General features: G+C 45.2%; 1 protein-coding gene and 1 long non-coding RNA gene across 2 annotated transcripts in view; one reads left to right on the forward strand and one right to left on the reverse strand.

Annotated features, from left to right (window-relative positions):
• Positions 1-7,491: 7,491 nt before the first annotated feature.
• Positions 7,492-17,998, forward strand: part of LPGAT1 (lysophosphatidylglycerol acyltransferase 1) — a 115,047-nt gene continuing 104,540 nt past the window's right edge. Inside the window, exon 1 of the mRNA XM_043568243.1 lies at positions 7,492-7,829. The gene's annotated coding sequence lies outside the window, so the exon portion shown is untranslated. The remainder of the gene's footprint in view (positions 7,830-17,998) is intronic.
• On the reverse strand, positions 11,922-17,399 carry LOC122476053. The gene is made up of 2 exons (XR_006295376.1): positions 12,815-17,399; positions 11,922-12,226 (listed from the first exon to the last, which is right to left on the reverse strand). It is a non-coding gene; the product is annotated as an uncharacterized LOC122476053 (long non-coding RNA).

Consider the following 17,998-nt stretch of genomic DNA (forward strand, 5'->3'; position numbering starts at 1 on the left):
CCCATACCCTTGTCTGATGTGTTATTTCTGGATCTTCTAATATTGTCTAACTGGTAGAGGCATAACGTTGTGTTGTTGGGGTTTAATTCACATTTCCCAACTTCTAATGAGGTTAACTATCTTTTTATATTATTTATTGGCCATCTGGACTTGCCCTTTTGTGCCTATTCAAAACTTTTGAGTAGAACTATTGGGTTGTCTATCTCTTTCATATTAACTTTTAGGAATTCTTTTATGTAACAATTGATTATTACATAATGTTGCAAATATTTTCTCCCACTTTGGGGCTCATCTTTTCACTCACTATCTGGTCTTCTGATGATGATGAGAAGTACTTAATTTTAATGTGATTAAGCTTAATTTTTTTAATTCTTCAGTGTGCATTTCCCTATCTATGGTTCATACTCAGAATGTCTGAGAGATGGTCTAATTATCTGCCCAAGCATAGTATAGGGCAATGTGATTGGATGATACTCTCACGCAAAACCATTTCTAGGAGGCCTACAGGTATCTGTGTTAGGATCAGTGTTAATCTCCGGGCCTATTTACTATCCCTAAGGTAGGGGAGTACCATTTAAAAAAAAAAATGAGGGGTGCCTGGCTGGCTCAATTGGAAGAGCATGTAACTCTTGTTCTCAGAGTTGTGAGTTTAAGCCTCATGTTGGGTGTAGAGATTACTTAAATAAACTTAAATTAAAAAATTAAATAAAACAATAACTGATGGGACAGGTATAAATTAGACAAAGGACAATATATTTAAGTTAAGAAATGTTACTTAATAACAACTAAGCTCTTAATAATCCATATCCAGAGATGAAGAAAATAAACAGAAAACTTTCTAAAAATTATGTCATTCCATAGTGTGGGATTTTGCAACTCAAGTATTTGGTGATTGAATACTTAACAACAACAACCTACCCTAAAATGCAATTTGCAGGCAGCTGATTGATTAGATTCTGGTGATTGCAAAGTTAGTGCTGGGAAGTAATACAGTTAACATTTCATGAAAGTATTTTGAAGTGACTACAACTGCAATCTAAAAAGTGGCAGACCAGGGGGCGCCTGGGTGGCTCAGCCGGTTAAGCGGCCGACTTCGGCTCAGGTCATGATCTCGTGGTCCGTGAGTTCGAGCCCCGCGTCGGGCTCTGTGCTGACCGCTCAGAGCCTGGAGCCTGTTTCAGATTCTGTGTTTCATTCTCTCTCTGACCCTCCCCCGTTCATTCTCTGTCTCTCTCTGTCTCAAAAATAAATAAACGTTTAAAAAAAAAAAAGTGGCAGACCAGAGTCTAAAAAAGGAGAGTCCATGAGTTCAGATTTGCCAGTGTTCATCAAGGAACTTCCAAGAGAGAGCAGGACTGGATACACAAGAACGTTCCCGTCACTTCAGGCAGCTCTGTTTCAGTTTTAGAAAAATACACTATTCAAATCAGAAGCTCAGGTGAGGAGGGGAACTTTCAGAGACCTGTGTGAGGAGAATTGCTCTACAGACAAGATGCAGAGAGCCAGAAGGGAACTGTACTAGGATCAGGAGTTTATCCAACCCAACAAGCATTTCTTGCCTGCCATATCACAGACGCTACGGTGGATGCAAAGTTGAAGATAAAGTTCAGTTCAGTATCCTTGCGTGGCAAGTTCCAGAGAATGAGGCTCCAATTAATAAGTAATGTTTTTTTTTGGCTCATGTCTACAGAAGTTCAGGCTTCAGTGTTGGATTAATTCAGTGGCTCCTGGGTCATCTTCCCTCTGCGTACTGACCTCATCTTCAGGTTGGCTTCCCACGTTGTGACACAGCTCTTCTAAAGGCCAGGATTTCCCAAAGAGAGGAAAGCTTTCATGGAGGTTCGCTTTTTCTTTTTTAATTTTTTTTTAAGTTTATTTATTTATTTTGAGAGAGAGAGAGAGAGAGCAGAAGTGGGGGAGGAACAGAGAGAAGGAGAGAGAGAATCCCAAGGAGGCTCCACACTGTCAGTGCAGAGCCGGATGCGGGGCTCAAGCTCACAAACAGAACTGTGAGATGATGACCAGAGCCAAAATCAAGAGTCGAATGCTTAACCGACTGAGCCACTGTCCTCCAGGGGCCCCTGGAGGTTCACTTTTGAAAGCAAAGACACTTTTTTCCCAGAAGCACCTAGCAAAGTTAACTCCATTTTTCATTGGTCCAACTGGACCATGTGCTCCTTTCAAAACCAATCCCCACATCCAAAGAAATGTCATGCATTGACTGGTCCAGAAACCCAAGCCTAAACCAGTTGCCTCGGCACAACAGGAAATACCTCTAGGCAATAAAATCCCATCTTTTTGGTTGGAGTGGGGGAGTGGAGTCATCCTTCCCCAAAGCTAATAGGCCAGAAAGTAAATACCTGAGTGAAAATCAGGGTGGTGTCAGGGAATCGCACAAAGGATGCAGTGCCATTTTCCTATTACAATCTCCCTCTGCAGGAGTTTACAGTTGAAAGGGGGAGACAGGGTTGTAATCTGCTCATAATGAAAAGTGACAGGAGGGGTGGGGGCTGGGTGGCTCAGTCAGCTATGCGTCCCACTCTTGATTTCAGCTCAGGTCATGATTTCACGGTTCCCGAGTTCTAGCCCCACGTTGGGCTCTACTAAGATCGCAGAGCTTATTTAGGATTATCTCTCTCTCTCTCTCTGCCCTCCCCCGCTTGTGCTTATGTGCAGGCACTCTCTCTTTCTAAACAAATAAGTAATTAAACAAACAAACAAGCAAAGAGTGACAGGAGAGATGCAAAATGCTACAGGAGACTAGAGGAGAAGGCCACTTGTGTTACCTGAGGGTCAAGGAGCTAAATCATGACAGATGCATTTTTGAAAGATACGGAGGCTAAGAGTGTTGGATCCAGAGCACAGGAGGAGAAATGCAGTTCAGAGGAAGGAGGCAGGAAATTAGTTAGGTCTATAGTAACATTCAAACATCCAAATGAAAATGCCTGAAATCTCCTGCGTAGTACTCCGGGCAGCATTTTAAGGAAGTAGGTAAACAGGAAGCGACTGAGAGACATCTGACGGTAGCAGTGGTGATTATTATAACACAGTGATACTTGGTGATCTCTCAGTGTCTCTTATCTGTCTCTGGTCCAGGCGAATAAATAGAACAGCAGCCGACATGCATTAAATGCTTTACTGACGTCATTCACTCTGCTGAGTATCCGACAGGCGTTAACTTGTTAAAACTTCACAGCAACACAGCAAAGTGATGACTCTTACTGTTCCCATTTGGCAGATGAGGCACAGGAAAGTTAGTTTGCATTAAAAAGTGGGTAATAGGGATGAGAAAAAAACTATTCAATATTGAAAAATGTCTAAATGAAAATGCACTCACCACAGTGCGCAGGACTGTTAAAACGGCCCTGAGAGCTGAAACCGTGCAAACAGATGTGTGTAAACAATGAGAAAAATTACAATTGTTTGGTGACCTTCAAATATTTTTTTAAATGTTCATTTATTTATTTTTGAGAGAGAGCACCAGTGGGGGAGGGGCGGAGAGAGAGAGAGAGAGAGAGAGAGAGAGAGATGGAGACACAGAATCTGAAGCAGGCTCCAGGCTCTAAGCCGTCAGAACAGAGCCTGATGCAGGGCTCGAACTCATGGACTGTGGGATCATGACCTGAGCCGAAGTTGGGACGCTTAACCGACTGAGCCACCCAGGTGCCCCGACCTTCAAATATTTTTGTCAAAACATTTAAAATTTTCTGCCAGTTGTAAATGTATCGGGACATGAAAAAAAAAAAAAAAAGCAATGCTAATGTTTATTTAGTACCCTGCAACTTAAAACATTAGACACATCACAAAGTATTTTATTTCTTTCTAAAAAAAAAAAACATATCAGGAGTAGTTTGAACAGTGCCTTCTCCTCATGTAACATACAACACAGAGTGAGCATTTTTTTAATGTCTTGGCAAACTGTCAACTTCCTTTCTAAGATTGGATCAGTTTCCAACATTTTATCATTTGGACTTTCCATTTTGTGAAACACCTCCCAGAGTGCCTTCCATGTGAACATTTTCCTGGTGTCACTTCCTCTCAGACACCATCATCCTTTTCGTCACAAGCACGTATGTCCCTGAGCTTGCCTTTGCCGACATCCTCCAGCTGTATCTGTGGTCTCGGATGGCGGGAACACCAACAAACCCACAGTCGTGATCTCCCATTTCACCTTCAGTATTACCACTTTCCATGTCTCTGGTGCATGTCCATCTCTGTCGGCCAATGCTCTCTTTCGATTATCCATTTTTGTACAATGTCGTGTGGGTTTATTCCTGGGGGACAGGCAGGCAACTCGGCACATGCTTCCCTGTCTGCCAGTGAGCCCAACAACAGATGGGCGGTGACCAACAACCAAGCGACAGCCTTTAAAAGAAGTGATGGGACAGCTCACTGATCGTGACATGCGTCGGTTTTTTATGCAGTGATTTGAGCACTGAAGAGCTGGCAGCAGAACGTGTGCTCTACGCAATTACTCACGGTTAATATACCGCGGTAACTGAAATTCGAACTGTGTTGTGGACGGACTGTTGTTATCTAACTAAACCATGGCAACCGCAATCCATGCATATCAGAACCATGCAAAGTGAAGACCGCCTGTATATACAAGGTAGGGCCATTCTCTGATAAACCCCCATGTATCCATCACCCGGCCTCAATAATTATCAACCTCTGGCCAGTCTGGTTTCTGTGAGACCCCGCTGGCTCTCCACTTTCTGCATTATTTTGAAGCAAATCCCAGGTATTTGATCATTCCAGACGTAAATATCTCTATTTGTGATTCAAAATGGGCATTTAAACACAGCTCTGTCAAATTCCACAGTCGAAGCCCTTAACAACTACATTCTCCAGCTTCCTGAGGAAGTTAGTAGACCCAGAGAAATGGAATAATACATTAGCAGTATTTACTCTTTTCGTCCTGACAACAACCCTTTGAAATATTATTGTCTCTATTCTTTCCAATGAGGAAACTGAGGCACAGAGGAGCCAAGTAACTTGTCCAAGATCACCCAGTGAGTAAGAAGTTGAGTCGGACTTTAAATTCAGATCTCCTGATTCCACATCCCTTCTCTTTTCTGGACATCACAGCTGCCTGGGAGGGGGGCCTTAAACTTCCATCGTTTACTTTCTCCTGTCCCCAACCTCCTGCATCACTCAGCCCCCAGCTATGGCCGAGAACTGGGGAAACCATATAATATCTCTTTCTCTCTGCACTTCCAGTCTTATTGGAGTGTGCTTCCGACGGAAAAACAAAAACAAAACCAGAAACAGAAAATCATCACGGACTCAGTACAAACCCTTGTGTAGGTGTTGACTCTTCCCAGTGCTGGGGAAATGGTTCCCATTGGCTCTGAGTCCGTCACCAGGGCCAACTTGCTCAAACCCAAGCCTGGGTCTGTCAGCAACCCCTCCTCCACAGGTGTCTTCTCTGTCACGGACTCAGAGCAAAGCCCCACCGTGCAGGTTACTGGATTGAAACCTGGCATGCCCTCCACCCCCAGGCCTTATCTGGGCCTGAGTTAAATCACTCTCTGCTTCCTGATTAAACACCTCAGCCCTTGAGTGGGGCACTCTTTGTGCCGAGCCTCTGGCAAGGGGAGAAACACTGCCTTGAGTTGCCTGATACAGTGGAAAAACCGCAAAGAGAAGAAGCAGGAGGAGAGGGAGGAGGGGAAGGAGAAAGGGAACCCCACCTATCAGTCTATTGGCCCTTCCCTGAACCTTGCCACTAATTCTTTTTCTCCTGTAATTAAAAAAAAAAAAAGTTTATTTATTGATTTTTTTTAATGTTCATTTTTGAGAGAGAGAAAGAAAGACAGAGCACAAGCAGGGGAGGGGCAGAGAGAGAGGGAGACACAGAAGCGAAGCAGGCTCCAGGCTCTGAGCTGTCAGCACAGAACCCGACGCGGGGCTCGAACTCACAAGCCGTGAGGTCTTGACCTGAGCCGAAGTTAAATACTCAACCGACTGAGCCACCAAGGCGCCCATATTTATTGATTTTTTAGAGAGAGCGTGAGAGCGAGCAGGGGAGGGGGGGACAGAGAGAGACAGAGAATCTCAAGCAGGCTCTGTGCTGACAGCACAGAGCCCAGCACAGGGCTCAATCCCCAGAACCGTGAGACCATGACCTGAGCCTGAATCAAGAGTCAGCCGCTCAACTAACTGTGCCACCCAGGCACCCCATCCTGCCACTAATTTGGATGGGACTTGCTGTGCCCTGGCTCACGATTCCTCAAGCACTAAGAGAATAGGCCTGGTAATGGCCTCTCTGCTCACTTTCCTTTACCACTGCAGCTTTCGGATTTCCCTGTGAGCCTTCCTTCTATTCCAGAATGAAAGCATATTTTCTCTCCTGCTCCTGGATGGAGTCAAGCGGGGCAGGGACCTTTGTGTCCCCTTTGGCTGCAGTTTCCCTACAGTCCCAGAAGTAACTTTGAGTGTGCCTGGGACAAAAATACTTAAGAAAGGAGGTAGGAGACACCAAGAACAGAGGGACTGGAAGCTGCCAAAAATGGAAGACATGGGTGGCTCAGTTGAATGTCTATTTTGGTACCAGGCCCTGTTGCCTTACATATAGCATCCTGTTGATTGAAATAGATGGCTGCTATTTTGTCTGACCAAATTCAGCACCTTCACCCCTCCCCCCCACCCCTCCCCCCCCACCCCTCAATTCTTATTTTTGTTAACAGCATTTACGAAGACCCTTTCCTCTAGGGAATGTCCTCTCCCCATTGCACCAGTAGATTCTGGCGGGACTGCCAATACAAAGCCCTTCTCCCCTCCCAAGGGTGGTCATACAACCCAGATATGGCTAATCAGAGACTTCTTTGGGCTCATATATACTAATATGGAGAAAGAGAAGTCCTCTTTCCCTCTGAGTTGCTGAGCAGAAATTAAAGAAATCCAAGTATTTGAAACCACTGCCACCACTTGTATGGAGGAAGCTCATTGATAGTAGGAGAAAAAGAGGGCAATTACAGAAAGAAGCAGAGCTGATTTTGTGTGTGTGTGTGTGTGTGTGTGTGTGAGAAGAAAGAATGATTGAGATAGATATCTTTATCTAGCCAGCCAGCCAGCCAGCCATCTAGCCATCTAGCCAGCCAGCCATCTATCTATCTATCTATCTATTTATGAGAGCGGGTAGGGAAGTAATCTGAAACTATTTTGGTCTCTGGGTTAAGTCATAAATGTAAACTGGCAACACCTTTGGGTATCACTCCTTGTATAAGTCATTTATTTAGCCAGTCACTGGTGAGCCAAGATTCGCTCCAGGTTTCTCTGATCCCCTGGCCTCTGCTGCTGGCCCTCTGCCAAGCTGCCTCCTAAAGGTGGGTAAAACTTGGTCCTGCTCCAAAGAAAGAGTCTGCAAGGAAGTTAGACCTTTATAAGCCACTACAAAGCAAAGCAGAACACAGCGCTATGACGTAGATACAAGTAATATTCAGTGGGATGTACAGGGGAGTGATTACGCCTCAAGTCAGCCCGGGGCCAGCTTTGGGGGATTCCGAATACTTGGATGCCCAGATTAACCCCAGAGTGGTCTCCTCAAGTCACTTTGGACTTGTATGGGCACTGGCCATTCATTGATGTGCAACCAGCAATTATCACAAACTTGAACAGAAACTTATTGCTTCGAGCAGTGGCCACTGTTTGTAGAGCTCAGCGTTGTTTGTGACTCTGCCAATCATATTTACAGTTGCCCCGAAACCTTTGCTCTGAAGTCGGCCCCACCCCACTGCCGATCACCACTCTGCCGCCTGATCCGTTGGGCGGCATTACTTCCTGCTCCAGCCACAGTGAGCCTGCAGCCAAGTAGCGGTTGGAGAAAGGTAAGTGTGGATATTTATTTCCCAGGCATTTACCAAGGGAAATGAGTTTGCACGTGCCATTTACAAGCTACTTGCAAAACATGCAGTAAATTTAGTTGATTATTCCCAGAGTCTAAAACAGTGGTTTTCAATCTTGTCTTTTTCCTCCTTGAGCCCACTCTAAGCCGGGAAAGTCGTCCATAGCCAATCAATCTCTTCCTTTCCCATGTACTAATGGAAAAATAATTCAAGAATACTATTGAGGGGCCATTACAAAGTATGTTTTGGGAGATTAAGTGTACACATGCTTTAGCAATTAGGGCATAAATGATTCATATTCAAACAGCAATGCATGATGGTCTTTGAGTCTAATTACTGGAAAATTAAAAGCCAAAAAATACAGTTGAAACAACTATGCAACGCTAGTCGCTTTAACCAAACACATCACAACTAACTTGATAATGATGAAGCAAAGTTAACAGTAATTATAATTAGAAGCAAGAATGGCAGCACTTGAAGACCTCAACTCACACAGGGCAGTATAGAGTAATGACAAAGGGCCATCCAGAGAAAGTGGGCAAGGGTCCACCAGAACTTTCTCTGAGAGCCAGACTTCTTGGTGGAATATTAAATTAGAATCCTCAATAGAATTTAGTAGCTCGTTGATTCTGGTTTATGAATTCCAAATTAGATTAACCTTTCATAATTCACTTAGCATGCTATTACTAAGTAGGTCTTAGATGTACATAAAAGCAATCATATGCATTTGTAAATAGTTTGTCCCAAAGGACTAACGAGAAGGTGAACTTTCTCAGGTCAGTTTGAGGTCCATCAGGTGTGCCTTGGGTTGCTTTTGAGAATCACCGGGAGGAAGGCTCCGCAACACAGCTAATTGCTATTTGCAGGGGTCGTAGACAAGGCAGGAGTGAGATATGAGAGCCAGGGACATTAATTCCAACTCTCTTGACTTCTACAGTAAGGGTTAAGCCAGGACCTCAGGAGAAAGCAGTGTTCCAACCTGACACTCCCAGTTAAGTTAGCATGGAGGTCAGCGTGACTTGGAAATTTTCACACTTGTTAATTAAAAAGAGCAACCTCCTCAAAGCAATGACGATGGATGCTGGCAACTCCCAGATTTATGATATTCTATTTGTGATGACGAAATTAAATGAAGGCAAGACTAGGAAGCAGTCTGCCAGAAAAATCTGGCTGTACCAGTCTCCAGAGGGGACAATGCCCTGTTTTTCTACCTCAGAAGAGAACGCCTTACAATTGTAACACTTTCAACCTTTCAAAATACATTTGTGTATGTTACTTAATCTCCAGCGAAGAGGTATAATTTCTGACATGACCAGACGGTTTGCAGCTCCCTGCCCTCTTTACTTCCCCTCTGTTCAATATTCTCCTTCCTTCTTGGGTTCATATCCCTTTTAATCAGTCCTTTCTCTCTTGTTCTTTCTGCTGGCTTTCTTAGCTTTAGCAGCTCACTCAAGGCCCTGCTTAGTCTGGATTTTTCAGGGTTACTCAGAGTTAAAAGAGGTGGCTGATCCCGGAATCAAAATCTAATTCAACCTAGATCTGTTGGGTCCTTTAAAAAAATTTTTTTTGGCTTTCCAAAGGAGTCAAGTAGAACCCTTCATGTAAAGTGACTTCACTCCTGGATAAATGGTCTTAGGTAAGTAGGCTTATGAATTGAGAGTGATCATGCATAGCATAGGCTGTCTTGTACCTCTAGCCTCGAGCTAACCAGCTCGATAAGAGCTTCCATGTATCTTGTGAAATGCAAAGGTCAGTAATTTGAGGAGTGATATGGGTTGACCTGTGTCCCTCACCTCCTACCTCCATCACAATTCACGTGTTGGATCTTAACCCCACAGTCCTTCAGAATGTAGCCTGATTTGGAGATAGGGCCTTTAAAGAGGTAATCAAGTTGAAATCAGGGTATTAGGGTGGGACCTGATCCTATATGACTGGAGTCATCCTAGCAACAAGAAATCTGGACACAGAGACACAAATAGAGGGACAACTAGGTTAAGAGATACAAGAGGAAGGCAGCCATGTACAAGCCAAAGGGAGAGGCCCAGAGCAGTGCTTCCCTCATAGCTCCCGGAAGGAGCCAACCCAGCCCACACAATGACCTCGGACTTCCAGCCTCCAAAGCTATAAGAAAGTACATTTCTATTGTTTAAGCCACTAAGTGGTGCTTTTTACAGCAGCCCTAGCAAACAAATACAGGGAGCAACAGAGACAAGGAGACCAATTTTTCCTACCCCTTTGTGGGATTATTTTCAGAACTGAATAAGCTAATAGATGTAAGAGCACTTTGCAAATAGTTTAAACCACCACGAAGACAAAAGGGATTGGTAAAAATAGAGTAGCATTCCCTAGCTACCATATTTTAAACTACCATTTTGTTTGAAGTTTATTTATGTATTTTGGGGGAGGGGGACAGAGAGAGAGAGGGAGACAGAATCCCAAGTAGGCTCCACGCTGTCAGTGTGGGGCCCAATGCAGGGCTTAGACCCGCGAACTTCAAATCATGACCTGAGTCAAAATCAAGAGTTAGGATGCTTAACTAACTGAGCCACCCAAGTGCCCCAAAACTACCATTTTTAAGAGTCACCCCCTTACACACATGCATACTTAAATCCCCTTCCCTGATTTATTTTCCTCTATATAACTCTTATCACCTTATGACATAGTATATATTTTACTTATTTATGTTGTTTATAGTCTGTTTCTTCCCAGGAGTGTGAACTTTCTATTTTGTTCATTGCTACCTCTCCAGCACCTAGAACTTTGCCTGGTATGTGGCAGGTCCCAAAACACACTTAGTGATCAAATCATAAATGGATATTCACATCTTCTCCTCTCCATGAGGCCATCCATCACCTACTAATCTTTTATGACAAATGGGTATCTCCTCCCTTAGGAAACCTCCCAAGGTCACTATCCTCTTCCATCCTCTTAAATGGGTTGTTCCCTCATTGCCCTGACCACATCACACTTCCATGCCTCCCTCACTGTGGGTTCTTGAAGGTAGGGTCCACCAAGACATATGTATCCTGTATCCCAAGCAGATGGCTCTGAACCTGAACCTTGGTGGGTGCTCCATACTTGATTATTGAATGAGCCAGTAACTGGGGAAAAAGGGAAGGGCAGAGAAGGATCAGAATTGGCTCACTAGGATAGCAAGTGCTGGTGAGGATCTGGAGGAAAGGGAGCACTGTTGGTGAGAATGTTACTTGGTGCCACCACTATGGAAAGCAATATGAAGCCTCCTCAAGAAATTAAAAATAGAAGTACCATATCACATCGTCCAGCCATCCTACTTCTGGGTATATATCCAAAGGAGATGAAATCACTATGTTGAAGAGATATCTTCTCTCTCATGTTCATTGTAGCTTTATTTATAATAGCCAGGATATGAGGGGCACCTGAATGGCTCAGTTGGTAAAGTGTCCGGCTTTGGCTCAGGTGGTGATCTCTCGGTTTGTGAGTTCAAGCCCTGCGTTGGGCTCTGTGATGACAGCGTGGAGCCTGGAGCCTTCTCTCTGCCCCTCCCTTACTCATGCACACATGCATGCTCTCTCTCACTTTCAAAAATACATAAACAGAAAAAAATGTTTTAAAGAGCTTAAAAAAACAACAGCTAGGATATGAAAACAGCTTTAAGTGTCTATGGATGAATGGATAAATAAAATACTGTATACACACACACACATACACACACACACACACACACATACTGAAATATCACTCAGTTATAAAAAGGAGGAAATCTTGCCATTTATGACCCGGATGAACCTAGAGGGTGTTATGCTAAGTGCAATAATCTAGACAGAGAAAGACAAATACCGCATATTTTCATTTATATGTAGAATCTAAAAAAGCCAAACTCATGGAAACAGAGTACGATGGTGGGGGTGCTGGGGAATGGGGAAAATGCAGGTCAGGGCACAAACTTTTAGCCATGAGATGAAGAAGTTCTGGAAACCTACCGTATGGCATTGTGACTCTAGTTAACAAAACTGTATTCTATATTTGAAAGTTGCTAGGAGACCAAATCTTAAATGTTCTTACTACAAACATAACAACAAAATGGCGATAGTGTCCGGTGATAGATGAGTTAACTAATCTCGTGGTAATCACCTCACAGTATTTACATGTATCAAATCATCTCACTGTGCACCCTAAACTTCCAAAGTTATATTTCAACCATATCGCAATAAAGCTGAAACCAACAAAAAAAGCGCAGTGGCTCGCTAGCTACCTGGTAGGTAGCCTAGGCTGTGCCCCGTAAGCGGTCAACAGTACTGAGCATTTAAAAGGAAAGCCATCCTTACATACTGTTTTGGGGGCCCCAGAGGAAACGAGAAGTTAACAGTGAGATGAGCCATGAGGAGGGCATCATGGATCTGAAATAAAAGAAATGAAATTAAAATCAGTTAAGCAGAGAAGAGATAGGCAGTCACTTTAAATCAATCAAAAAAATGAATATCTCCTGGATTTACAGAACAGGAGTCTCATCTGATGAGTATACGAACATAACTGAATACGGAATGAATTCCCCTGGGGCTGGGGTGGAGAGTGGGGGTTGTCACCCTAGACACTTTGGTTAGGAAAGGGAAAACTGAGGGGCCTTTGTCAGCCGAGCCTGGCTTAGAGAGTGCCCGCACTGGGGTGAAGATGGGACTTTCCTGGGAGGTTTTGATGGGAACTAAACCCCAGGGGTGGGGGCAGGGCCCACCTGGGAGAATGGGAGAGCTCTGTGTGACCTGCTCAGTAGTGCCGATGTGGGGCTCAAACATAATAGAGTCATTCAGGGTAGGAATCCTCTGCTCCTGGAAGCATGGTGTTGGTGTTTGCATTTGAAAGGGAAAAAGTACAGAAGAGAAAAATCTGTAAAGGTCGCTGTGCTCTGGGTGAAGAATTAAGGATCTCAGGCTGATGCTTCTTGTCTGCAGAGAATGACCAAAGGCACCATGCTTGACAGATTAACCTACCTGTGGGCTTTCACCATCCCAGGGCGTGAGAGTCATCATTTCGTCCGTTCATTCTTTCATGCAAACATTTTCGAGCCAGACTTGGTGCTAGATTCTGGGGATACAAAAATAAATGTTAACAAGGAGCCCAGCTAAGACCTTTGACCTCCTGGATTTGTGTAATCTAGAACCCAACGCTGCAGATGGCCTCTGGTATTCCCCAGGGGGTTAGGAAGGCAGCTATAACATGGCGGGGGGAGGGGAGGGGTGGCTACAAGGCTGATCAAGCAGAGCAGAAGGTTGTTGAAAGAGTAAAATGCCAACCCACTGGAGGACCTGCCTCACAACCTCTTGCTGGGAAAGTTGACTGGGACCCATTAGAGCAGAAATACAGCTCCAATAAGGCTATAGGCACTGCCACTAAAAATCACTTAGAAGAGGGAGCTGAAGTGGAATGTGATTCCATAGGGAGCTCTGAAGTGAGATGGCCCTTCAGAGAGGTCCAGAATTGAGGCGAGGGAGATGTGCCTTTGTAGAATGTCATTGGGTGTGGGCCTCCCCCTCCTGGGAGGGAGAATACTTGGGCAAGACGGTTCCCTTCGGGGGAGGGAAATTCCTGGGGAGGGACTCAGCGATGAGCTTTCAGCAGGCGACCTCCCCAGAAGTTAGGGGGATTTGTTCCTCAGCCCCGGAGGTGGGGATCTGGGTGGCACACCACAGTATCCGCTATGAGGGAATATAACACAGTAACACAAAATACGACGGGCGCCTGGCTGGCTCAGGTGGAGGAGCATGTGGCTCTTGATCTCAGGGTTATGAGTTGGAGCCCCACGCTGGGTGTAGAGATTACTTAAATAAATAAACGAACAACTTAAAAAAAAATACAAAGTGTGATGTGACACCATGGTGCTGGAAGGCAGGTACAGGTGCAGTAGAGTGAGCTCTCAGAGGGTGGAGGGATCACATCTGAAACAGGGAAAAGGGAAAGCTGCCTGAGGAAGTTGAGGTCTCTGGGTCTGCGCCAGCCTCCTACCCTTGCCTTAGAAGAGCAGAGGTGATGGACTTGCACGCTCCCAGCTGCTGGGGAAGGAGAAGAGAGCAGGTGAGAGAAGAGATGTCCGCAATTGCCTCCTTCCCCAGCACTTTCGGAGCTGCTGTCCTAATTCTCAATCGCTTCTAGCTCCAACGTTCAACGGGCTCAGGTTAGGAAGCCCCCCTGACAGCACTGGTGAGGGCTGCCCTCAGGGACCTCTCAGATATGTCCACGGACTGCCCTGATGGACTTGATTATCCTGCCCTAGCTATCCCTGTTTGGTCCAGGTCATCCGAGAATTCTGAGCTAGACGGCACTTTCCTCAGACTGTGCCTTCCGTTTTCACTCGTTTTTGTTTCTGTCAAGCCAGGCTGTTCTTCCCTTCTTCAGGCGGGGTGGGGGGTCAGGTCAGTGGACCTAGAGCCACCTTCCTGGGATCAGAATAGATGGAGAAAGGGTACACTGCTCCACCCTGGCGAGTCGGTGGGGATTGTGACCAGTTTTGAGATTTATCCTCTTGTTGAGACACCTCCAGGCTAACGGAAACAGCTTTTCCATGGATTTACTCCCCAGTCAGCATGTCTCATGGCACACTTTATAATTCTGGTGTTATGCCCCTTTAAATTCTCCATCATAGGCAAGGCCAAAAGCTGGTGTTTATAAGCCGAATAATGAATTCTGTCTCAGGGCTGTGCATAAATCTGTATACTCCAAGATACAACTTTCCATGTCACAGTTCAAAAGTATTACTTCAAGTAGGCAAAATTAAACAAAGCGAAGCACTCTAGCCCCTATTCCAGATAGGGTCTCGTTTTCCTTAACTGTGTAAAATACAGAGACTGGTCTTACTCAATAATCTTTATTTGCTAGGCCTTTCCATGCTAAGGGCCACTGAATCATATTTGCTGAAGCAGCTGATTGAGGCTGTATACTGGGAGGTATAACAGTTATCTCTTGCTGAATAACAAGTTACTACAACATTTAGTGGCTTAAAATAACAAATACATATTATCTCAGTTTCTGGTCAGGAATTTGAGAGCAGCTTAGCAGGAGGGTTCTACTCAGGGTTAGTCATGTGTCAGCAGGGGCTGCAGTCATTTTAAGGCTTGCCTGGGGTTGGAGGATACACTCGTCTGGTGGCTGAACTCACAGAGCTGTTGGCAGGAGGTCCCTGCTCCATGACACGTGGACCTCTCCTCGTGACATGGCAGCTGGCTTCCCCCAGAGCAACGGATCCAAGAGAGAGCAACCAAGAGCAAAGCCATATGACTTAGTCCTGGAAGTAACACAGTTATTTCTGCCATACTCTGTCCATTAGTAGTCACTAAGTTTGGCCCATAACCAAGGGGAAGAGAATCAAACCCCCTTCGCCGACTGAACGGTGGTTGATCAAAGAATTAGTGGACCTAATTCAAAGCCACCACAGAAGGGAACGCGGAGGAGAGTTGTACGAAGCTACAGGGTGAGGCTGGAGCGAAGCTGTGAACTGGGGGCTCCTTCTGTTGCCAATGCCACCCACCTCAGTGCTCTCACGACACCCATCCTCACTTCCTTGGCCCAATGTCTCAGATGTAGTCTCTCCTCCCCTCATCAGTCCGTCCCAAGCACTACGTTCTCTCTTCCCAGACATATCCGTGCCCCTGTCAAGATGGTCAGGTACGCTGACGTACTAATCCTCTCCCAGGGAATGCCAGCATCTCATTAGAGCCACCTGCCTCTGCTGTGAAAGTAAAAGCTGTCTTCTTGGAGGAAGAATGAATTTAGAGGGGCAACTCCCAGGAGGACATTGTGGGTGACTGCCCGGTGTACTCACAAATATAGGGCCTCTCACACACCTGGGGAGCCGGTGTGAGGCAAAGGACCAAGAATAAATGTCCAACATGCCATGTTTCCCCAAGCCTTCTCCGTTCCCTTCTAACCTCTGTGGTGGGATAAGCTCCCGGTCCGGCAATGGCTCCTTCCAGGAAGGTCCTTCCTGTCAGCTTCTGCTTCTGATCCTGCATTGCGACCACAAATCCAAAAGAGATGCCTCAAGCCCCTACTGAGTGAGCACAGTTCTGCTCCCTGAACCCCCTTGGCCCTCTCCCACGTTTCCTCTGTTAAGCTGAACCACCTCCCATCCCAGAGTAGACATCAGACTCAAACCAGATGCTTGGAGTCCTTCTGGGTTGGGCCTCCTGTGCCCCGCTAATAGCTGTGTACTGTCTGGGGCCAACCAGCCAGGCCTGGATCCAGCGGGAACACAGGGAGCTGAACCTGCAGATGACCAGTAGTTTTCAGATTTGCCTTCAGCACTTGGTTCCATTCACCAGTTGATAGAATAAGTCCTGCTGGTGTTCTTCAGGTGTCCAAAGAGGAGGTGGAGATAATCTAACATCTGGGCTGGATCTCCTCCTCTGTCCCTTGCTTCCTCTCCTCCCCCTGACCACGTGCAGGCTTAGGCTCTAGTGATCTCTAGCCAGACGATTGCAAGGGCCTCCCTACTGCTCTCCAGGTTCTGTTTGGTACACTTCAAGTGACACACTGCTTCTGGCTCGCTCATCCCCTTATGTCCAACAATGACTTTCAGCGGCTTTTGACTTCATCTCCCAAATTAAGTGTGCATTCTCTTCCCTAGTTTTCCAGCTGCATTCCCCACCACTTGGCTTCCTGTATGTGGCTATCCAGCCAGATGAATTGCTGGATTGTTTTCAAAACCTATTCTGACATTTTCCCACCTCTGCTCATTGTTCTCCCATCTGTCATGTCTTCCTTTCTCAGCTTACTTCCATTTCTTCCTCTTTCAAATTTCTTCTCACTTTCACTTCAAGCCATGTCTCTCATAAACAGATATAAACAATTCTGACCAAAATTTTAGCAAATCAAATCTAACAGTATATAAAAGGACAACACATCATGACCAAATAGGGCTCATCCCAGGAATGTAAAGTTGGTTTGGCGTTGAAAAATCAACCATCACAATGCATTGTATTTGTTTCCTATTATTGTGTATAAAATTATCACAAACTTAGCAGTTCACAACGATGCAGATTTATTATCTCACAGTTTCTATAAATCACAAGTCCAAACATGGCACAATTAGATCCTCTGTTCAGGGTCTCACTGGGCTGAAATCAAGGAGTTGGCCATCGCTGTAGTTCCCATGTGGGGCTTTGGGTTCTCTTCCAAGCATGGGCTAGCCCTCTTTCCATAGCCCGTTTTATTTTAGAAATACTTGCATTTTTGCCTTATCCCCACCACAGCCCCTGCCCTGAAGGCAGCAGCTGTCTTCATCATCCCGGTGTTATGGAATTCAACAACAATGTCCAAGTGTGCTGGTACTTTCCTTTTCTGCTTGAGCATTTTGTAACAGTGAATAAAGAGAGAGTCATTTCACGTTATATATTTCTACCATTTTGCCACAGAACTTGTCTGCAGTCCTCTCATTTGGCAGCCCTTTTCCCAGTCTGGTAGTCAGCATTTCTGGCAGCTGCTGGGCACGGCTTTCAGTTAAATATGGCCATCTGTGAAAGGTACCCTGCCACACAGCTCATTACTGTACAAGAGATGGTGATGGGAGCAACAATTACTATTACTTATTTACCGTCTAATGGGCCAAGGCGCCTTTTTTTTTCATACCCGAGCAGGGGTCTACCATATCTAGATTAAACTTTCATTTTAAGAAATTTCGTCAAATTGAACAAGGCACAGGCATATGTGAGAAACTGGAACAAATACCCATACCCCCAACTGCTCTCCGTTGACATAAACTTCAGAGTGGATCTAGACCGCCCCCACCCCCTGCCTCCTCAGCTGTATCTACTTTGAGACCTTTTCTCCTTTTCATTTCTGAGTGTTGGGGGTAGGCAGGATTATGGCTATGGGAGCCACCAGGCACTCTCCCTCCCTTTCCCCTAGAGATCTCTAGCTGGATGAAATAAGTCAGTCAAGGAGGCTCATGTGTACAATACTAGTCAACTGCTCAGACTTTGGAACCCAACTGTCTGGAATTGAATCTTAGGATGTGTTTTTAATATTTGTACCTCAGTTTCCACAGCTGTAAAATGGGAATAGTAATAGTACTTATTTCATAGGCTTACTCCAGAGACTAAATAAGTTAATTCATTTAGAACAGTGGCTGGCACACAGTACTCAGTCATAAAGGTTAGCTATTGTTAGCTCTAGAACTGTTG

This window comes from Prionailurus bengalensis, chromosome E4 (assembly GCF_016509475.1).
Source record: "Prionailurus bengalensis isolate Pbe53 chromosome E4, Fcat_Pben_1.1_paternal_pri, whole genome shotgun sequence".
NCBI lineage: Eukaryota > Metazoa > Chordata > Mammalia > Carnivora > Felidae > Prionailurus > Prionailurus bengalensis.